Raw genomic sequence first — 21,268 nt, forward strand, 5'->3', positions numbered from 1 at the left:
CCGCCCCGGTGCACATGGAGTCAGAGCACCGACGTGGGGTGAGGGACTAGCAGCCAGTGGTGGACTGGACAGAATCTGCAGCGCCTGGGGGAGGATGCGCCCCTGAGGGGACAGAGGGCTGCAGTCACAGACGTCATCGCCTGAGCTAGAGCTTCATGGGCTCGCAGGTGGGTGGGGACTTCAGGGCAGGAAGCATAGCGGTGGGCTTGCCTCCCTTTGCCAGAGGTGGGGTGGTCCCGCGCCAGGCAACCTGGTGTTCAGGAAGGACACCCTCTCCGCTGGGCCGGCTGGAGCCCACTGGTGGACCGCCTGCCTGGCCAGTGGGAAGCCCTGGGTTGGGTCCCCTGCTCCGAAAAATAGCGACTGGCCTGAAAAGCAGTCTAACTTAGGGTCACCAAACTGAGGAAACCAAAAATCAGCACGAGCAGGACCCTGCCCACAATTTGTTCCTGGCGACTTGTGAAGGTGCGAGGCAGCAGGCGCACCCACCGCCTGCAGCGGCCGGGGACCGTGGAGGGGGTGGGCAGTCCTGTCCCTTACTCCAGATGTCTTGCTGAAATCCCCTCTTCTTCCCTTTAATGCTTGCTGCTTATCTTCGCACTTTTTATTGTCCTTATTTTGATATTCGTGCCTTTTATTCTGATGGCCCTCAAGCAGTTTTGGGAAGCTGGCGTGTGTGCGGGGTTAAGTGTGCTGGGAGAAGTGCAGCATGGATTCCCTGAAGTCCTTCTCTTCCTCTCTGTAGTGTGAGCGCTCCGTTTGCAGCCGCAGCCCTCCGCCTGCTCCGCTGGGACCCGCCAGGCGCTGATCCGGCTCTTCATAATCTTAAAGGTGAGTGGGACTTTCGGCTCTTCTTTGTGACAATGTTTGTGCAGCAGAGTCTGTCACAGCACTGGCCTTTCCGAGACGGCCACTTCCCGAGCTGCTGCGTTTGTCTTACGTCCTCCTGCCTGTGTGTGTGCATGCCGCTTTGTGGGGTGGGTCTGAGTGGCGGGGAACCGGGGTGTCTGCAGTCGGAAGCTCAGACGACACGTGTTCAGGTCTCCTCTGACGTTGTCAGGTCCAGCCCCTCAGAGCCAGCCCCCCGGGGGACAGCCAGGGGAGATGCTGGAGGCCTCCAGGAGCACCCGGCTCTTCTCCTGAGGCGTGCTCCCTTCCCTTCCCTGTGCCTCTTTCCTTCAACTCCTAAGTGACTTCAGTGGTTCTCGTTCTGCCTACTTGTCAGGCTTGGTTTGATATCAGGGAGCATCGGGTGGGGAAGCACAGGAGACTCTTCAGGGAGGTGAGAAGGTCTATGAAATACGAGGCATACATTTCTTCCAGATTTTTAAGGTGCCAGGTGGTGTACTCATGGCTTGTGGCAAATCCCTTGCTAGAATGGAGACTTGATAAGGGCCAGGCTGGTCCCCAACCCCGTCCCCCACCCCCGCATTGGCCTGCGTTCTGTTGAAGGACAGTGCCCAACCCGCACGCTCAAGGGAACTGGTCAGATGAGACATGTCGCTGGAGACCCCTCGGCACACTCTGCCTTTTTATTCATGGTGCTGTTGGACTTCGATGACCGGTGGGGACTGGGGAAGGGATTTAGCTTGTTTCCACTGAGACACACGGGTGCTGGAGTTTGAATGGGCCTTTCACGATTTGGAACCTTCCTGACAGTCGTGGGGCTCAAGAGTGGGCCTTCTTGCCCAGTGGGCCACTGGCCGAGTCAGTGTGGCGGGTTCTTGTCTGTGTTGCAGCCTGGAGCGGTTATGCGACTTCCGCTCTCAGAGGTCTGAAAGTGTGGGGCTTGTGGGAGGGGGTCTCTGGGGTGGGTCTCTGTCAGGGATGGTTGTCCATCTGGCCCTGTGACCCTGGCGGAGCAGCCTGATGCTTCAGAGTTCCCATCTTCATTGACGCGTGAGAACTGAGGAGCTGCACGATTTTCCGTCTGTACTTTGGCCCACCTACCACCAGCCTGGAACAGGAGGTGGTGGCTTGTCCCCACCAGGGCCTAGGAACTGGGGACGCAGTTCTGTTTGCATCCTTCGTCCCAAATACGGCCACCTTGAGTTTCCTCACCCCAAACTAAAGCTGCCCTCAAGTCGATCTTCACCAGGTCCCTGAACACACCACTGGCCGGGGCCCCGAAGGGCTGCCAAATTTGATTTGCAAAACTTTGGCAAAAGTAGAAATAATTCTTGAAAAAATTACATAAGTATCTGATTTTCCTCCTTATATGGGATTACCTCATTCTGTCAGCTATTTTAAGCAACTTTCAAAACTGGTAATGGAAAACTTTTTTGCGACTTGCAGTGCTGGATGTGGCTTTTAGGTTGGATTGAAGGCTGCCTTGCCCCTCCCCCACCCCCAGAGAGGTCCGAGACCTGAGGGCCGTCTCTGCAGAGCCACACGCGGCTTCACGCATCACGGGTAATTTTCAAGCACAGACTTAGATTCCGAGGTGTCGTAAGAACTTTCGCACCTCTAAAATAGGTTCTTACAGTTGACTGTCCTGGAATTTATATTCGCTCTGTTACTTGTAAAGCTTGGTCCCTTAAGCAGCTCTCAGCTGGGCTGCGAGACATTCCTAAGGGCTGATGCAGAGGACAGGTGGCCTTGCTGCTCCGTGCTCTGCCTGTCTGGGAAGGCCCTCGGAGGTCTTGCATTTTGCATTGACCCTCTTTTTGTTCAGTGGATTGGTTGGAACTTGGTTTTGAAATGGGTTTGGGTCTGTATGTTTAGGCTGCTGTTAAATGCATGTCATTACTCGGGCCTCCTGGGTGAGCTCCAGACCTGCCCTTGGCCGTGTTGCTTTTGGAAAGTAGAGTCACAAGCCGCAGCCTTGGGGTTGAGTTCTCGCCCTGTCGATTTTATTCACTTGGTTACCACGTTGGGTTGTAGCTCTGAGTCTCAACTCCTCTGACTTGTAATGGGATATTATTTAGAAGATGCCTAGTTCAGTATTTCGGTACGTGGTAGGTGGGAGGATTGGAGGAAAAGAAGAGGTGGCGATCTCTGTCCTCTTTCAGGACGCGGGAGAATCCCTGAAGGCCTTCCAGGCGTCCTGCCAGAGCCGGTGTGGCAGGGTGCTGGCCAGGGAGTCTCCATTCACACGCTTTGCCCGTTTCCTGTCCTCTTCTTGAGGGAATGAAGCCTCAGCCTTAGATCAGGTTGGCTCTCAGCAGACGAGAAGGATATGGTTGGGGAGAATCCCACCTGGCTTTTGGTTTCCCTCAAGGTTCTTGATAGACGGTGGGATGGGGAGTCAGTGTGGGATCAGTGGTCCCAGTGGGGAGACCCTCGGCAATTAACAGACCGTGCATCCCCAACCCGAACTTCCTGTTCTTGCCTTAAATTTAAAACTTCCAGGGTAAAATCAAAGAAGAAGAGTGGGACTGGGATAAGCACTCATCACCTTTGAACGTCGCTCCCTGCTTTCTGTTCTGGTGGATAAAGTCGTGCTTATTTTCCCCAGCTGTATGTACGAAGTCATCTTTGGCAGTCAGCAATAAAACAGACTCAGCTTGTGAGGCGTGAGTGCTTGGCTCCCCGACTTCCAGGAGTAAACTCTGCCTTCAGGTTAGTTCCTCTGGACCTGCACCAAGATGTCCTATCTGTATGGGCAGCTGGGCTGCAGGGGTCAGAGCCTCTGCTGACCTTTCAGGTTGTCATCAGAGAGGTGAACCCATGGCTGGAGTCCTGGTTCAGGGTCTCCCTTGGCTTCTGGAAGTTTCTGGCTCTCCAGTCCTCGTTCATCACCAGTGCCTCCTTCCTCCCGCTGCCCGTCCTGCCCTGGGCCTACATCTGTGCAGCACCACGGATCAGGTCTGGAGCCCCTGCTTCCCCTGTCCCCTCCGATTCAGGTTCAGAGTGGCATTGAGAAACTCAAGCCCAGCACGGGCACCAGGGGCCATGGATGCCTCTCTCTGGGCTGGCTCGCTTAGGAAAGACGGGTCGTGTAGAGAGGCAGGTCAGCAAGGGGGACACGGATTTTAGAGGAGGAACTTCTCACTTCTTTCGCTTCTACCTGCGGTCTGGGGCCTTGGGGATTTTCTCTGCCTATTTGGTGGTTTCTTCTTCTGTAGTATTAGATTATATTATTTTCTCAAGTCGGCGTACAGAATCCTGTCAGAAAAGCACCTTTAACGTTCTGCTTTAATTTCAAGCGTGCTAGCAACTTCTGCAGTTGATGCCTAGCACGGTATTGTTAAGCTGCTAAAAAGCTAGCAAATTTTCCACCTAAAATTTTTGTGGGGGAGGCTGGGGTGGGGGCGTGGGGAAAAGAGTATAAAAATAAACCTTTCAGAGATTCTGGGTTGCTTGGTGGCGGGTGTATTTTTCCATGGTGAGGGAGGTTAGAAATAGCATTGCTTTTTATGGGATTCTCAGCAGCAGCTCGAGAATTTGGCTTCGTGGGCTCGGTCTGCATGTGTGGGTGAGGTGACTTGTGCAGTGCCGGGTGGTGGGGGGCAGCGCCGGGCAGCACGCTCCAGCACGGTCCCTCTCTTCCTGCCTCCCTGCCCCCCGCTGGCTGTCACCCAGTGAACTGCGCTCAAGTGTAAAATATGCTTTGCCAAGGTCAGTTTCTTCTGATGACTTGCCCGTGGCAGCCGATGCCAGTTGTAACAGACTGAGTCTCAGCAGTGCCCGCAAAGTCACGTTGGTACATCTGCGCGGCAGCCTCCAGGAGGGCGCGTCCTTCAGGGATGCCGCGGGTCCGACCGGCCAAAGCGCTTGAGCCGAGGGACGTGACCTTCTCCTGCAGTCTCGAGGTCACGGCCAGCCTGGCGGAAGGAGACCTTATGGATTCTTGACGTTCGTCAGAGTTACATAATTATTTTCGGAGGGAGGCTGGTTGCTGGGCTCTTCTCAGATTCAATGCAGGAAGGAAAGGGGAGGAGAGGGGTGCGGGCCGACCATCGCGACTTTTCACCCCAGGCCACCAGGGGCATCTGCGGGTCCCTGCAGTGGCCCCTGCTCCTGGGAGAGGGTCGGGGCTTTGAGGGTTCTCAGGAAGGTTCCGACCTCCCCAGAGGTCAAGAGCGTTTGCAGTGGAGGATGAGACTAGAGGTGGTTTGCCTGGGAGAAATCTTAGCGGTGGTCAGTGTGGACGGGTAATGAGCGGAGCCCAGGGCCACCTGGACAGGGGAGCGGGGAGGGATTCGGTCACAGAGTGTGTGTCCTGCAACACAAGGGGCCTGGGGCCTGCTAGAAACATCACCTGGGCGTTTTCTGCCTGGCTTTCTACCTGAACTTTGTATAAGTTCTGTTTCTGTGTTGGCTGCCATTCCTGCCAAAGGGTGTTGGTGACGCTTAGCTCACTTCGCAAGCTGAGTGCTTGGCCCAGGGCCAGCTGTGCACCGGCGTCTGGGATCTGTCGGGCCTCAGCCTGACCTGTGACCAGCAATTTCCTCCTCTTGTCCTGGGATCCGCTTTGCCGTGGCTCTCCACGTTTCCCCGCACGTCTCTCCGGTGCCGGGGGTTGCGGCAGAGCAGCTGAGGCCATGCGCTGGTCAGGGGACAGTGCAGGAGGCCAGTTCCCGCACACTGTGGGCTGGGGCTGCTCGGGCACCCTTGGCCTGACTCGGCCAGTCACGTTCCGGGGGCAGAGTTGCTGAGTGAGTGGACAGTCGAGTCCCAAGTACGAAGCCGCACGGCTGCCGGGTGGTCCTGTGGGGGGCCGCCCTGGTCGAGAGTGGTGCTCCCGCTTCCTGGGCCATGTACTCCACGTAGGGACGGGACTTTCCTGTGGAGCCCACGAAGGCAGATGGAGGAACGAGGAAGCCGTGGTCTCCATGGCGGAATGAGAAGGGTACACGTGGGGACAGGGCTTGGGTGAGGAGGCCTCATCCTAAAAGCCCTGTGGGCCTGAGTCTGCAGTGCTGGGCTGGAACCCCAGGCCGCGTGCGCGCTCGGCAGGCACCTACCACTGAGCCACATCCCAGCCCCCTAGTTCTGGAAGTTCCCAAGCGGCTACCTGTTTTGCAGGGTCCCTGTTGTGCTGACGTTTTTCCTGCGCTATTATATTCTCAGAGTGACGCTGCTTCTGGGTTTCGTTCTCCCTGGGCTTCAGCAGGCGGCACCTGGGTGGGAGGCCTGCTTCCTCTGGCTAGTCTGGCCGTGGGTCACGTGCCCCCTCACCGTCCCTCTGTGCAGCCCCTTGAGTTTGTAAAATTAAGAAGATGTGCTGACGGTCTCCAGTAACTTCAGAAGCAGTTGTCTCGCGGACCCAGGCGAGTGTGCCAGGTGGGTTTTGGTGCTTCGAAGGATGCGAGGGTGCTTTTGAGTCGCCCTTAAGGGACCTTGTCACCCCTTGGCATTGTGAGCTTTTGGTCAGTTTTATATTTTGTGATCGTTAGTGGTTTCTCAAGCTTTCCGCCCCATCTTTTTAAAGAGAAGTTATGGAGAAATACAGCTAACATGGTGGAAGCCTGGCACAGCGCTGGCGGAGGTGGAACAGTTCAGCGCTCTGGAAGACCACATGGCTGCCATCGCTAAGCCCGCAGTTCTGTGGCATTGGGTACAGTCACATTGTGGTCCAACACGCCCCGCCACCAAGCAGAGCATTCGGACCACAGGGAAGGTCTCATGCGGATGAAAGTCAGCAGTCATGGAAGAATAGCAAACGCACCAGGGATCTTGAGAAGAAAGACCAGAGAGAAAACTGAGAAGAGAACCGCCAAGCCAGAAGTCAGGTGAACACCATGCGTAGACCATCCTGTGGACTGTGGAGCGCCACAGAGGGTCTTGAGGGAGGACGTGGTTGGTAGGTAACGTGTTCAGGCGATTGGCCCCCAGTGAGGTAGCAGCGAGAGAGGAGGGCCTGCAGCGGAGCAGCTCCGTGGGCTGACCGGCCAGTGGGTGTGGAGCGTGAGGAGAGGCGGGTGGAGGAGCCGAGGCCAGGTTCTAAAGCGACTCTTGAGCTCCAGGCTAGGTGGACCGGAAGCTGGCGGGAGCAGAGATGGCAGTGAGGCCGTTCAGTGCAAACGAGGAGTCTGGGCCCCAGGCTCCTCGGCCCGACGCACCTGGAGGACACTTGTGGGTAAATGGCTGGACAGCAATCTGAGGCTGGGAGAGCTCATGACTGAAGGTGGAGATTTGGGGATGTTATGGTTTGGATGTGGTGTCCCCCAAAAGCTCGCGTGAGAGACAGGGCAAGAAGGTTTGGGGCAGAAATGATTGGGCTGTGGTCTTAACCTAAGCAGTGAATTGATCCCTGATGGTATTGACCGGGTGGTACCTGGAGGCAGGTGGGGTGTGGCTGGAGGAGGTGGGCATTGGGGTGTGGCTGTGGGCTGCGTATTTATATCTGGCGAGTGGAGGCTCTCTCTGTCTCTGTCTCTGTCTCTGTCTGTCTCTCTCTCTCTCTCTCTGCTGCCTGATGATGTGAGCCGCTTCCCTCCGCCACACTCCTCCTCCACGATGTTCAGCCTCACCTGGAGCCCTGAGGCATGGAACCACCCTTCTCTGGACTCAGACCTCTGAAACCAAGAGCCCCCAAATAAACTTTTCCTCCCCTAAAATTTTCTGGTTGGATCCTTTAATCCCAGCAGGAAAAAAGCTGACTACAACAGGGGTCATCAGCATAAGGCACGATCACCCCAAGAATGAAGAGGAGGTGTGAGGGCCGCTGTGGCGAAGCGTGTGAGGTCTTGGTGAACCTCACCGCGTTGCTCCCTTAGTGCCCGACACCACGGTGTGGGTGTGTGTGTGTGTGTGTGTGTGTGTGTGTGCGCGTGTGCGCGTGCACTACCAGAGACGGAACCCGGGGCCTTGCACCTGCTTGGCGAGCGCTCTGCCGCCGAGCTGCACCCCAGTCCTTCCTATTCTTTGAGACAGGGTCTTGCTGCGTTGCCCGGGCTGGCCTGGGATTTGGGATCCTCCTGCCTTGGTCTCCCGGGCAGCTGGATCACAGGGCTGTGCTGCTCCCTGACTAGATATTTGTTCTTAGTACAGTTGTTTTGGTATGATGACCATTGGTGGTTTTCAAGTTTTTGTCCATCAAAACGCGGCTGTGAACCTTTTCAGCCTTAGTCCTGGGTTCTGTCCACTCAGCGGTCAGTCCCAGGGCTTTTCCCTCGGGTGCCCCTTGCCCGGACCCTTGCCCGTCTCCACCTGGAGGCCTCAGGGCTGTGGTAGCCCACACTCCCTCTTGGCTGGGTCATCTCAAAAAATAGTGACCTCAAATAGTGCACACTGCTGTCCCTTCCGTGCGGTTGCCCGTGGCCCCGGGCCCACCTAGCCCCCCACCCGGTACCTGTCCTTCCCCTTGGCCACTCACACTTTCAGGGATTTCCCATGCACTCGGAAGGGTTGCCTGGTTGATTTGAGGGCTGGGAAGCTCAGAGCCTCTGCCACCTTCACGAATGCACTGGAGGGGGTGCGTGTCCACCCTGTGTCTCGTGTGTGGGGCCCGACGTGGAGTCCTGGAAGGCAGTGCCTCACTTTGGAAGGTGGCGTTCTGTGGGTGGATCACGTCCTGGTCTCGTGCCCTGACCGCCATGCGTGGTGACCTCTGACTGGTGGCAGCTTCTCCACCACCAGCCTCCACCTCAGAGGGTCCCCAGATTCCATCACCATATGATTCCAACCCCAAGTGGAGCTTGGTGGGGTGAGTGCCGAGGTGACCGCGTGTGAGGAGCAGGCTCACTCCAGGACCCATTTGGTCACCGAGTGTTTATTTCAGGGGAAATGCTGGCAATTAACAGAAACTCCTTGCAGCTGAGAATAATTAATGCAGACCAATTAAATAAATATGACAAAATTGGTTCCATACAGAGGAAAATGTTAAGATCCTGTATCAAAGGAGGCAAAGAGATTAAGGCAAAATATACCTGTGTACCTGGGTTTAGTGTGATCATCTGGGTCTTGGGAAAATCTCATACAGACCTAGAAGCCATCAAAGAAGCACCAAGGTACTGTCATTATCTCTGAAGCGATTACTCTGGACCATGGGAATAATTATAATTATCAATTTATGTTGCTTTCGCAGTTTGAGCTGAAGATTTACTTCTGCAGCAGTTCTTACAGTGATTTGTGGGGTTTGTAAGGTGATGCAACTTAGGGCAGTTTTATAATTGTCCAGTTGAATAAAAGTAGAATATATAACCCAGAATAAAATGGGAAACTGCTGCATTCTCTCAATTCCACATTATTAAAGGGATCTCTTTCTGGCCATCTTCCATATAGTTTAGCCAAAATTATACTAATAAAGTATCTCCTCAAAGGAAAAGAGGTTATCGAAATTGAATCATTTATTCCATATCCAGTCGTTTATACTAACACTATCTCAGGCTTACAGCAAAGGAAAATTTAGTTGATGACGGGACCAGATACATAGCCTGGCTCCCTCTAGAAAGAAATATTGCTGCAATAATACGATTTCAATAACCAGAAAGAAAGAAGGGCGTGTGCTAATGGTCAGCACAGCACTGACTGGGGGAACTGCCCGGGGAGCGGAGGGTTTTGCAGGTCACAGGGCCTAGACTTGTTCCAGGGTTTGTAAATGTGGTCATGTAGTAGAATTGAGTATGAATGGCTAATTAATTGTCTCATCCCTTCACTTCAAACCTTCTTCAAGGGTGTCATCGGTCTTTAATTTACAGTTGAACAAAAAACACTGAATCCGTCTTTTGGGCACTGTAGTGGAAAAGGCATAAATAAAAAATGATTAAGAATTGCTAGTTGGGGGGCTGGGGACATAGCTCAATCCCCAGCACCACAAAAAAAAATCGTCAGCTGGTGCCAGGTGTGGTGGTGCACGCCTGTAATCCCAGCGGCTCTGGAGCCTGGGCAGGATCAAAGATTCAAAGCCAGCCTCAGCAACTTAGCAAGGCCCTAAGCAACTTAGTGAGACCCTATCTATAAATAAAATTAAAAAAAAAAAAAAAAAAGAAAGAAAGAAAATTATCAGTTGTAATACAAAGTGAAAGACAGTGGTCACTGGTGAAGTCTTTTGGGGGATCCATCTGTTCCTGTCTTAAAGATCTCTGCTCTTCTTTATGACTGAGTAATATTCCATTGTGTATATATACCACAGTTTCCTTACCCTTTCATCTGTTGAAGGGCATGTAGGTTGGTTCTACAATCTAGCTATTATGAATTGAGCTGCTATAAACATTGATGTGACTGTGTTACTATAGTATGCTGATTTTAAGTCCTTTGGGTATAAACTGAGGATTGGGATAGCTGGGTCAAAAGGTGGGTCTATTCCAAGTTTTCTGCAGAATCTCCATACTAAATTATGGCATTTGCAGGTAAATGGATGGAGTTGGAGAATATCATACTAAGTGAAATAAACCAATCCCAAAAAACCAAAGGCCAAATGTTTTCCCTGATAAGTGGATGATGATACATAATGGGGGTGGGGATTGGGGGTGGGAAAGAAGAATGGAGGAACTTTAGATTATGTAGAGGGAAATGAGAGGGGGAAAGGGCAGGGGTATGAAAGGTGGTGGACTGAGACAGACATCGTTACCCTGTGTACGTGTATGATTACACAAGTGGTGTGACTCTACATCGTGTACAACCATAGAAACGAAAAGTTGTACCCCTTTTGTGTACAGTGAATCCAAATGCAGTCTGTAAAAAAAATAAAAAGACCTCTGCTCATCTGCAAACCCCGCTGTGCCCAGTGCTGAGCCACTGGAGGGCCATGGAGAGATGGGATGTTGGAGAGGAGGAGGGATGGGTGGCAGACTACCAGATGTGAAAGTGAACCCTTCCTTGCCAGAGTTGGGTGCTTCAGCCTCTGGGGTTGAAAACTCATGTTCAAGAACCGGCTTTCAGGAGCTGAAGAAGAACCAGTGTATCTCTGCCTCGTGGGACCAGGGCAAGGCCTGGCAGCCTCTGGGGCTTTCTGGATGTTCAGTGCAGGACAGCCCACTTCTGTCCTTCCCGCCGGAAGCGGCCGTGCATACCCATGGCTTTGCCTCATGTCCCGACCGTGAGCCTGTGATTCAGTGGAGCCTTCTGAACTGCTGCAAAGTGAAACGAGGCTCCAGGTCCTTAGGGTGCCCCAAGGGTGCTTCTAAGAGCCCCTAGCTAGGGGCTGACCACGTGCTCTCTTCCCACCGTGGTTTAGTTCTGCCAGCGCTCCTTGTATGAGTTCTAATACGTGTGCAGACAGGGTGGGCCCGGGAGCTGGTGAGGAGAAAGCAGGGCCCAGGTAGTTGTGCCTCCCTTCATTGATGGGGCGTCCATTCCTTCCACGTTGCCATCGGACTGGATGCTGTTTCCCCGAGATTCTCAGGGACCTGAGGTCTCCGTTCTCTGGTCCTTGACGACGGACAGGATCTAGAGATTCCTTCTTATCCGTGGTTCTCCACAGAACAGTGTTAACACTTTGGGCGCCTTAAATGTTCAGCCTGCAGTGAGTTTATTTAATTTGTTTTTTTGGGATAGAATCCAGGGGCACTCAACCACTGAGCCACATCCCCAGCCTTTTTTGTATTTTATTTAGAGACTGAGTCTCGTTGAGTTGCTGAGGCTGGCTTTGAACTCAGGATCCTCCTGTTTCCGTCTCCAGAGCCTCTGAGGCTGGCTTGCAGTGGGTTTAAAATCTGAAGCAACCTTCTCTACATTAATCTTTGTTTATATCCTGAGCATTTTCCAACTATCTCAATATGTCAAGGCACAATAATCCTGAAACCATTATAACATGAAATCATTCAATTTTGCTCAACCAGAAGAACTGATGGCTATTTAAGCTTTCCATTTATTTGTTTTCTTTGGTCATCTGTTTTTCTTATTCATTCTCTAGACAAGTATATTTTAAAAAATAATCTGAATTTTTTTTGTGTGTGTCTTAGTTCCTGTGTGAGATTGTGCACATTTTCTTTTTTGTTAAGAAACAAAAATCAGGGTATCCTGAAAGAATTTTGCAGTCCCCTGTCAGATGTGTGACCAACTCCCTAATCGTGGGCAGTAGTGAGATATAAAACTATCCAGTTCTTTAATATATTAATGAAATATAAATCATTCTAAGAAGTTAGTATACCAGAAAAGTGGAAAGACCTTTCCTCTATTAATTAAAGCTCATCTGTACCAAACCTTTGCCTCTATGGTGAACATAAAAGGGTACAGACTGCCTTCCCGGACCTCGCCAACCCCAGCGAGCAGACCTGGAGACCTTGCTCGGCACCTGGGCTTCCTGAGAGAGCCGGCCTTCGGGGCCCCATCCGGCCCTTCTGTGATGACGCATGGGGATTTTAATTTCCTGAGGCTAACTAAACTATGAGAAAATTTGTTTATGGGCAATAAAAAAAAACCAAAAACCTAAATGAAACTGAAAGGGACTGTTATCAGACTGGATGGAGCTTGGCCTCTGAGTCAGAGCAGAGTCGCCCCTCGGTGGGCGTGGCTGCTCGGCCACTTTGCCTGCTCCCCGCCGGCGCCCCTCAGCCTGGCTGTGTTTGCTGACGTCTTTACACCTCCCCAACTGAGGCCCAATCTGCTGTGTCCACAAAACCGAATGATAAATGATGCGATCAGCAACAACGCTCTCTGCCACCCAGAGGGACCTCAGAAGGCAAAAGTGAACTGGTTTTTTTTTTGTATATTCATTCACTCATTCATTCAGTAAATCATAATTGAGTCCTTGTTGATTGAAACCCTAAAATATGGTCCTGCTAGGCACGGTGGTGCACACCTGTAATCCCAGTGGCTCAGGAGGCTGAGGCAGGAGGATTGTGAGTTCAAAGCCAGTCCGGCAACTTAGCAAGGTCCTAAGCAACTCAGTGAGACCCTCTCTCAAAATCAAACATAAAAAGATCAGTGATGTGGCTCAGTGGTTGAGCATCCCTAGGCGCGATCCCTGGTACCAACAAGAAGACGGTCCTGGGGAAAGCCTTTCACAGGCTGCTTCTGTCGTCGGGGAAGCGGAGGTGCTGGCTACAGAGGTGGGCTCCGTCTGTGGGCTCGGAGCGTTGCCCACGGACCTGGGAGGGCTGGACTGGGGTGTGCGCTGCATCCTCTGCCTCAGTGTGGGCTCAGCCCTGGTTCTTCCATGGTGAAGCGCTTTGCACACTGACCCTCTGCAGACAGGCCTGTGCAAGTCATCTCTGGCTTATTCCAAAGTCGAGCAGCTGGATCTTTAGTGTTCAGGAGCAGCAAGGGTCTCAGTCAGTGCAGATGTGATTTATCTTTAAGTTCCCTGAATTTTAACAAAGCAGTGGTTTTGAGGAATGGTGTGCATTTTTTTTTTTTTTAATTGTGCTTTTTCTGCTTGAGACTGAGTGTTCCAGCAGAGGCCACAGCATGGGAAATTTCCCATTTATTAGGGAAATATTGCCCCCAAAGCTATTGGTTTTTGAATCAATCAGGTGAAATTTTGAGAAACATCCCAGTGAAACAAAAAAATTCCCCTCTAGGCTACAAACAGAAACACTGGCATGGCTTCTAGTGTGGTCCTCAGGCATTTGTTGGGTGTCATTCGAAGGCTCAGCTGGGTCTCGAGGAAACCATATGGGATTCAGAAGTTTCCTGGGCTCTAGGAGCTTGTCAGCTTTTGGAATGGTGGAGTGGAGGAGATATTGATGAAGCATTTTCAAAGGTCTGGTTTTTCTCTGGGCTCTTTGTCGGAGATGTTTTAAAAGCACATGACAGACAGCAGTAACACTGGGCATACCTTGACACGAACATCTGTGCTCCTCGGTGGGTCGCCAGCTGACCTTATTTCTGGGTCTTATTTCTGTGCTTTGTGCATAGTTGTGAATCTCTGATCCCCAAACTTTCACCCACTAACTCAGATGATTGTGTGGCTAGGGATAACTCTAGGTCAGAAACATTGAGTTGTTGAATGTTTTTAGCACAACTCAGATGTCTCTAGCATGTAAAAGAGTCTGGACCTTCTCCCATCTTTAGCCTTTGGTTGCCCTTTACAGCAGCACATGAAATGCAGCATCTCCAATACATCTCCAGAGAAGAGAGAGGGCACCCTTGGTGTAAGCTTTCTCAAGCCCAGTTTGCTCCAGAATTTATAATGGAGATGTTGGGAGTTTTCAGAGATCGTGTCTTCCAGTGAAGAAGCAGAGGCATGTGAGAACCCACGATTGACTGAATTTTGTGAGAGGTGGATTGGGAGCTTCCTTGGTTTCTACTGCCTTGTTGGAGTTTGCAGGAGACTGTTTTCTGGTCATCAGCTGGAGGATTTGTTTAGCAGTTCATGGGGCAGGACTAGGTTACCTTCTGCTTGGTGGAAGATCAACGGTCCTGACTGATCTCCTGATTCCCGTTGCTTATTCCTCAGTAACTCTGGGGAAGATCTAGGACCTTTCCATTGCAATTGCACAGGGCACTTGGAAAGGGGATGTTGCCTGAGGCACCGTGGACTCCAGCATAGGGGCTGGCTCTTGTGAGGGTGCTCCTGAGACAGCCAGCTTTGGGTCTGGGACTTGGACACCCTGCCAGAGGAGTGCTGTGAACCTTCATTGTTGGCATCGTGACTTTTAAGGTGGACAATGATGGGAACATAAACTGGAGATGGTTTAGATCTTGGCTAAGTTAGAGTGTTTGAGTCTTTGAAGCATTGGAGCATGATTGGCATTCTTTGTAATCAGTCCTACGTCCCTTCTATGGCCTCTGATCCTGCACATTTTGATTCAGTGTGTGGTGGGGTGACGGACAAGGAGATTAGACATTATTTCTAGGATGCTGTTGGGAAGCTTCTGCCCTGTGGACAGACTGTCGCTGATCTCCAGTGTTTGCATTGCCTTTACGTCAGTAGCATCTGATGTGATGGCTTTGTGGTTCGTTTCCCCTCCACCACCTCTGAACAGATACTGACACGTACCAGAGTTAGGTGCATGAAGCAGACCCCTCCTCGAGTGGAAGTCATGCAGATCTATGCAGCCCATGGAGAAAGAAGCTGGCTCTGCAGGCCTCAGAGCCGGACCAGAACATTCCACCACACTCGCCCTTGCTGCCGTCACAGGAGAGAGCCAGGGAGTACGGCCGTGGTTGACATTGGACCACATCATAACTTCAGTACACCTTTTCTTCTGACTGCCTCACTAGTACGAGGTCTTGGGTCAGCGTCACTCTACTAGCCTGTGAATTTTCAGGTGGCAGTATGACCTCATTCGTCATTGTCACTTCCCCTGACACCCTCTGAAGCTACTTGCAAAATTTATCTTTCAAGTTTTTTTTTAAATTTTAAATATTTGCCTTTCACTTGTTTCAAGTTCCAGAAAAGCCACTTGGTTAATGGCACCGTTTGAAGCCAGGCGCGTCCCGCGGGCGTCAGGCTCAGTCTCGTGTGGGCCGGCCGAGTCCCGTTGTCCAAGTTCAGCAGTAGGTAGCGCTCTCCAAACTCATGCTAGAGTATTTCCGAGGTTGGCGGGAGAGGTTTGTCCCAGTGGTGCCCAATCAGCCTCGGCCATTTCAGTTTAATTCCATACTGTAAGCCAAGGTGTGTCCATGCCAAGGGTAGTTTGTGTCCACGATGGAAGGACTGGTGGCAGGCAAGGTGACATCACTGTGCAACACATGTCGGCTGGGGACACATGAGAAAACTGACCAGAGGGGCTCTTGTGAGATGTAATGATGATAAACAGCCCCTTCTGAGAAAGGCTCCATCACTTAACCTGAATAGGTAGCAAGAGATTTTTGCCCATAGAAGTTTGAGTCTTAAAGCAGCTGTTCTTCTGGAAGAGCAAGTTATATTTTCTTCTTTGGAACCTGGAGGGGCCAAAGCTGTCACACGTGATCAAAACCCTTCATACAAGAGAGGACATAGAAGTCGAGAGGTCAGTGACTTACCTGAGGTCTCCCCCTTGTCAGGTCAGTGGGGCTGTGACCTGAGGGCTCTCCCCTGCCACCTGGTGCCCCTTTCCGAGTGTGCTCTGCACAGAGAGTGTGCACGGTGGCTGGTAAGGCCGGTTGGAAATGCGAGTTTCGAGGTTGCTCAGGAAATCCTGTTTGCACACTTTTTACATCCTAATTGGTGGTAGGACAGCCTACTGCTGGTGTGGGTGCCAGCCCCTTGCAGAACAGTAAAAACAGTGGTTATCTTTATAGTTTGGTTTTATGCGTCTAGTTGAGAGATTGTCAACACTCGCAGTGGACACAAACTGAACTCCAGAACTAGAACATGCTCAGGACAGAGTGTGGGAGCCGGCTGATCAGGCTTCGGCGACAGGTATATTTTGTTCTTTCTCTGAAAGAAATAAATTGTGGAATCTTTATTTGCAAACCGAGAAACTTTAACCAACGGCTTTCCTAAGGGAAGTTGCTTAAACACAAATATCAGCAGTACTGAGACCCCTTTTTGGCATCTGGACTTTGTAGAAACTCTGGATATTTTCTCTCCTGCTTGGAATTTCCCCTGGTGCAGGGCTTGCTTTGGACATGCCAGCCGGGGCATATCCTTGTCTGTGTGCCCCATCCTGGAAGCTGGGCCACACCTTGTGACTTGGGGAGACCTCACAGAGAATTCCTTTGTATAGTTCCTGCTGTGGACTCACTGCTCTGTGGAGCCACCTGTGTGGAGGTCACACTGGGCCTGAACCCAGGGGACACCGGCAGCTCGATGTGTGGCAGCCTGGTTGTGGACCCAGGGCCTCCTTGCTGTCTCTTCACGGCTCAGTCTGCACTGTGCAGTCACCTGGGGTTGCCGGTCACACTCGACACAGCCTCACACGACGGCTTGTACCCAGGCTTCAGCTGGTAGAAGAAGTAAAGTGGATTTCAGGGTCAACAGGCACCTTGGCACACTTAGCAAGAAGTGCCCCCAAATCAAACAGTGATTTTTAAACCCAGACTGCAGAAGGTTCTAGGATCCTCTGTGTGTCAGGAGGGGCTTAGGTGTATTTTAAACCACAGACCGAGTGGCTTAAACAATGGACATTTATTTTCTCGTGCATCTGGAGGGTCAAAGTTCAAAACCGAGGTGCTCTCAGGGTTGGCTTGTGGGGAGGCTGGTAATGGCCACCTTCTCATCACGGTCTCCTCTCTGTGTACTGGTGGGGGCTGGGAGGACTTCCGCGTTGGTGTCACTCCCTTTTATTGTGAGGACACCAGCTCTGTTGGACAGGGCTTTGGATAGATGTCCCAGGAGAGCTTCTGCGTAGAGGCAGGAATGTTCGGAGGCAGAGCCGCTGGACGGGGATCTGGGGCCTGGGCAGTGCACCCTAGTCTAGAAGGACTGAGGTGGTGACTGAAGGCAGGGGTGTGGCTGGGGAGGTGGGTCGCTGTGGGGAGCCCTGGAAGGGTGTACCTTCCCTGTGGCGCCTTACCGCTTCTCTCTGCTTCCTGGTCCCCCGTGAGCGGAACAGCTCCCCGTCACAGGACCCTTCTGCCATCATGTTCTGCCTCACCTCAGGCCCGGACAATGCACTTGGCCCGCCCTGGGCTGCACCGCCTCGAGCCCACGTGAACCTTCGTCCTCTCCGTCGTTCCTGTCAGGTATCTTGGTCACGGCCGCGAAAGGCCGACGAAAGCAGAGCGCTCCCTTGTGACTTCCCCTCACCACGACCACCTCCCTAGAGGGCTTATCCACACACAGTCACTTTGGAGCTTCGGATTTCAGCCTCTGGGTTTGGGGGCAGGGGCACAATTCAGCTTACACATGAGGCAAGGTCAGGAGGACCACCATCTAAGAGGCTCACCACACCCAGGGTCCTTGATCCTGCTACATGTCCAGGTTGGTGTGGCTGTTCTGCCCTGGTGGTCACTCTGGGACCCTGGCATGGAGGTTCCATCTCAATGTGTGCCTCCAGGGTTTCTCAGTTAGGGGAAAAGAATACCGAAAGTCTTGACCCAGCAATTGAAGGGTCCGCCCAGAGGCAAAGGGGGCTCTACCTTCTGTGAGCCTGTCCGTGATAGCACCGATGATTGACAGGTGCCATTTGTTTTCTTAACCACCACCAGCACCAAAACAATGGGAAATACGCTTTCACTGATGAACGTGCACTTCGATTCACGAACAGTATTTTATTATTTAATTTACATTTTCAAATAATAAAAGGAGGAAAGTTTAGGAACAAAAGGATGAAGTCACCTTGATTCCATTTTCACCATGTTTTTCTCTCCGTGAGTTTCTTCCAGTCTTGTAGAGTTTTAAAGTCTGTGCTTTCTACACGGTCGTAATCGTGGCATGTGAACATGTAGGCGTGTTGGAGACGGAGGCCTCCGCTTGATTCTGGACCTACTCTTAATGGCTCTGGGACCTTGACCACCCGTTTCAGTTCCTGTTTGCCAAATGAGATGCCTCTGTCATTTTAAGCACCTTTCTTCAGGGCTGAGGGAGAGCGCTGGCCTTTGTGGCCTTGTGTGGTGTACCGGTCACTTGATGTTCTCACCTGTGTGTTTGTTGTTTGTTCTGCTTCATGGCATGAAAGGAAATGGCCACTCTGTTGATAAGGGAGGTCCCGGGTACCCGCTGGCTGTGGGACAGTGTTCACGGAAGGGGCAGCATTGGAACCGAGGACCTTCTAATATCGGAGGGGACTCTGCCCTGTGGCCCCTGAGGCTGGTGGCGGAGGGCACTGTGCCTTTGGGTGTTTCCTGGCCCTGTGGAGTGACAGCCCTCTATCCAGTGGCCTGTGCCACCTCTGAAAGGGCTGGGACAGTCCAGCCTCTTCACCAGACTTCCAGGTGACTCCGAGAGCTGTTGGAAGAGGAGTGCCTGTTCGTTATCAAAACACTGTTTCCTGAGCTCTGGAGCCCTGAGGGTGGTGTCCACACTTGAAGTCCGGTGCTGAAGTCTGGCCTATCTGTCACATCTAGGACAAGGTACGGGCCTTTCTTTGATCCTTCAGACAATAAGGCGTGTGGGGTGGGGCCAGGTTTGGCCTGAAGCTCCAAGCAGAGGTTGGAACTTGTCCTAATTGGAAGTGCTCACCAGAGGACTCCCCGGAGCAGGCTGTGAGCTGACGGGCGGCAGTGGGCCCCCTGCTATTCCGAGGTCCTCCCTCAGGTGACAGGCAGCACGGTGGCAGGGAGGCCAGGAGGTGTTGTAGGGTGATGTCCCTGGCACTGTTCAGGGGCCGGCCTGGTCCAAGGGTGGGATGGCACAAGGGGGAGGGGGGCCAGCTTTTAGAGACAAGGGAGACCCCAGCATTTACCCACAGGAGACTGGCCTTCTGCACGAGGTGGAAACGCAGCCTGTGGAGCCTGGGAGCTCGGGTGAAAAAACACCTGGACCCCAGCAGCTCTGGGCTGTGCCCCTGGATCAGGCCAGCCTCGGTGGGGACCCGCCTCTGAGCCGTGGGTGCTGCGCCTGGTTATGTCCACCTTCCTCGGTGAGGCATTACCCGAGGCCGGGGCAGGTGGGAACCAGAGCGGTCCTCGTCACGCTCTGGGAGGCGGCCGTGGGCGAGTCCTGTGTGGTGTGAACCTGGGGCTCATCCAGTCACTCCGTTCCGGAATTCTGCCCTTGCATGAAGCTCGCTGGAATTCTAGGCAGGGATGCTCGACCGAGACCCGTGGTTTTGTGTAGCTCGTGGGCATTTTACCTGACATTTGTAGCTCAGTAGAAGAAGGTTGGAGATCTGATTTCCTTGGAAAGTGAGCATCACTTTTATAAACCAAGCCCTGGACAGTGGGCAGTGCTGCCCCCTGCCCGGCAGCCGCACGAGTCCCATGTTGTGGATGCGGCCGTGGAGGACTGTGAATGCTTAAGATGAGGGAAGACCCGCTTCGTGCAAGTCGACGAATTTGAATACAGGTGGTGGAGCTTTTCGACTGTGTGGGGTACCTGTTTGATATCTCAAAGCAAAGGGCTTTTAAGGCTTTTCTCTGGAGTCTTGGTTTTGGAACACCTGCCTCTTCTTTACCTCTTCACGGTAAGTGGGTAACAGCAGCCCCCATGCGGGGGTGGTGCTCAGAGGAAATTACCTCGTACCTGAGTGATGACTGCGGCCAGAGACCTGCAGGACTGGCACCAGAGCACTACCGAGTCAGCCCTGGTCGAGACTTCAGCCTTCTGTGATAAGACAGCTCTTACTCGTTAGCTGGGAAAGCACATTCTAGAAAAATCTTAGTGATTTCTGCGTGGATGCTCTGGGTGGCATTTGCACGGGTGGTGGCAGGTATTTTAGGGTCCTTGTGTACGAGGGTGTTTTGTCCTCAGCAGGGGGTTTTGAAGGGCTGCCCGCCTGTGTCCCCCTGTTACCACACGGCTCAGCCTCCTGAGCAGAGGACCTGCACTCAGAATGGACCTGAGCTGGGAGCAGCGCGTCAGCCAGGGCCCGGCCAGTCTGGGCTCCCGAGGAGTCGCACCTCCCCAGCCTCGGCTCCTGGCCCTTGCTGGCCCTAGAGAGCCATGGTTTTGAGGACCTGGAAGTGCCTTACAGGCGGAGCCCTCTCTTCCCGTCTCCCGCCAGCCTTACCTGCTCGCGGCCTGGCTGCTGTCCTGAGCCAGGCTCTCCAGGCAGAGCAGACTGTGGTGGTGATGGGGACTCAGCCCTCCGCAGGGCCTGGGAATGAGAGGGGCAAGCTCTGCACCGTGTTGTCCAAAGGACCCGAAGCCCACGAGGTGGGCCATGATCCCCACCCAGAGGAGGCCTGTGCTGTGGAGTCCAGTACCAGCACGGAGCAGCATCGCTGCCTCCTCCTAGGCCTGTTCCGGTGCTGATCCTGGAACAGCTCCTTGCTCATTTTTGGGGTGGCTGAGTGAGAATCAGCCATGAGATAAGGCCTCAAGTGACAGCAGGAAGGGGGGAACTTGGTGTCTTTGTTCCTTCTCCGTACACACTGTATTATGTTTAAACCGGGGGTCTAGGCTGACCGTGATCTTGTTCTGAGGCTGAGCAGAGAGTGCCTTGGGGTGCTGGTTGGGGTGTGGTAGGGAAGGGAGTGGGGTGGACTGGGACTAGTACTGACCAGCTCAGGTGTCTGAATCCCTGGCCACGAGTCCCTTGAGGAACCTGTGTGTCTCCTGAGTTTATGTGCTCGATACCCGGCTTGTGCCGCTAGCATGTTTGTCTAGTGGTTGAAGAGGAAGGTGGGCCCAGAGCCTGACCAGGGTGTCAAGGGAATATTGGTGTCAGGGGCTGAAGGAGATTTCCCAGTCACCTGGGTTTGTAAATACTGCTGGTCACGTCCCTCTCTTGGAGAGTTTTTTTTTGGGGGGCGGGTACTGAGGATTGAACCCAGGGGTGCTTAACCACTGAGCTATATCACCGGCCCTTTTTAATATATATATGTGTGTGTGTATATATATGTGTGTGTTTATATATATATATAATTTTTTTTTTTTTTAAGTTTAGAGACAGGGTCTTACTGAGTTGCTTAGGGCCTGGCTAATTTGCTGAAGCTGTCTTTGAACTCACGATCCTGCCTCAGC

At 52.7% G+C, this 21,268-nt stretch overlaps 1 protein-coding gene across 6 annotated transcripts in view; it reads left to right on the plus strand.

Annotated features, from left to right (window-relative positions):
• Positions 1 to 21,268, plus strand: part of Ldlrad4 (low density lipoprotein receptor class A domain containing 4) — a 357,460-nt gene that overhangs the window by 50,745 nt on the left and 285,447 nt on the right. For 4 of the 6 annotated variants that reach the window (XM_047526198.1, XM_047526191.1, XM_047526192.1 and 1 more), the window contains exon 2: positions 746 to 831. The exons of 1 other annotated variant lie outside the window; for it this stretch is intronic. The gene's annotated coding sequence lies outside the window, so the exon portion shown is untranslated. Of the gene's footprint in view, positions 1 to 314; positions 466 to 745; positions 832 to 21,268 lie in introns of those variants that run through there. One more of the 6 variants, XM_047526193.1, reaches the window with a different exon arrangement.

This window comes from Sciurus carolinensis, chromosome 15 (genome assembly GCF_902686445.1).
Source record: "Sciurus carolinensis chromosome 15, mSciCar1.2, whole genome shotgun sequence".
Taxonomy (NCBI): Eukaryota; Metazoa; Chordata; class Mammalia; order Rodentia; family Sciuridae; genus Sciurus; species Sciurus carolinensis.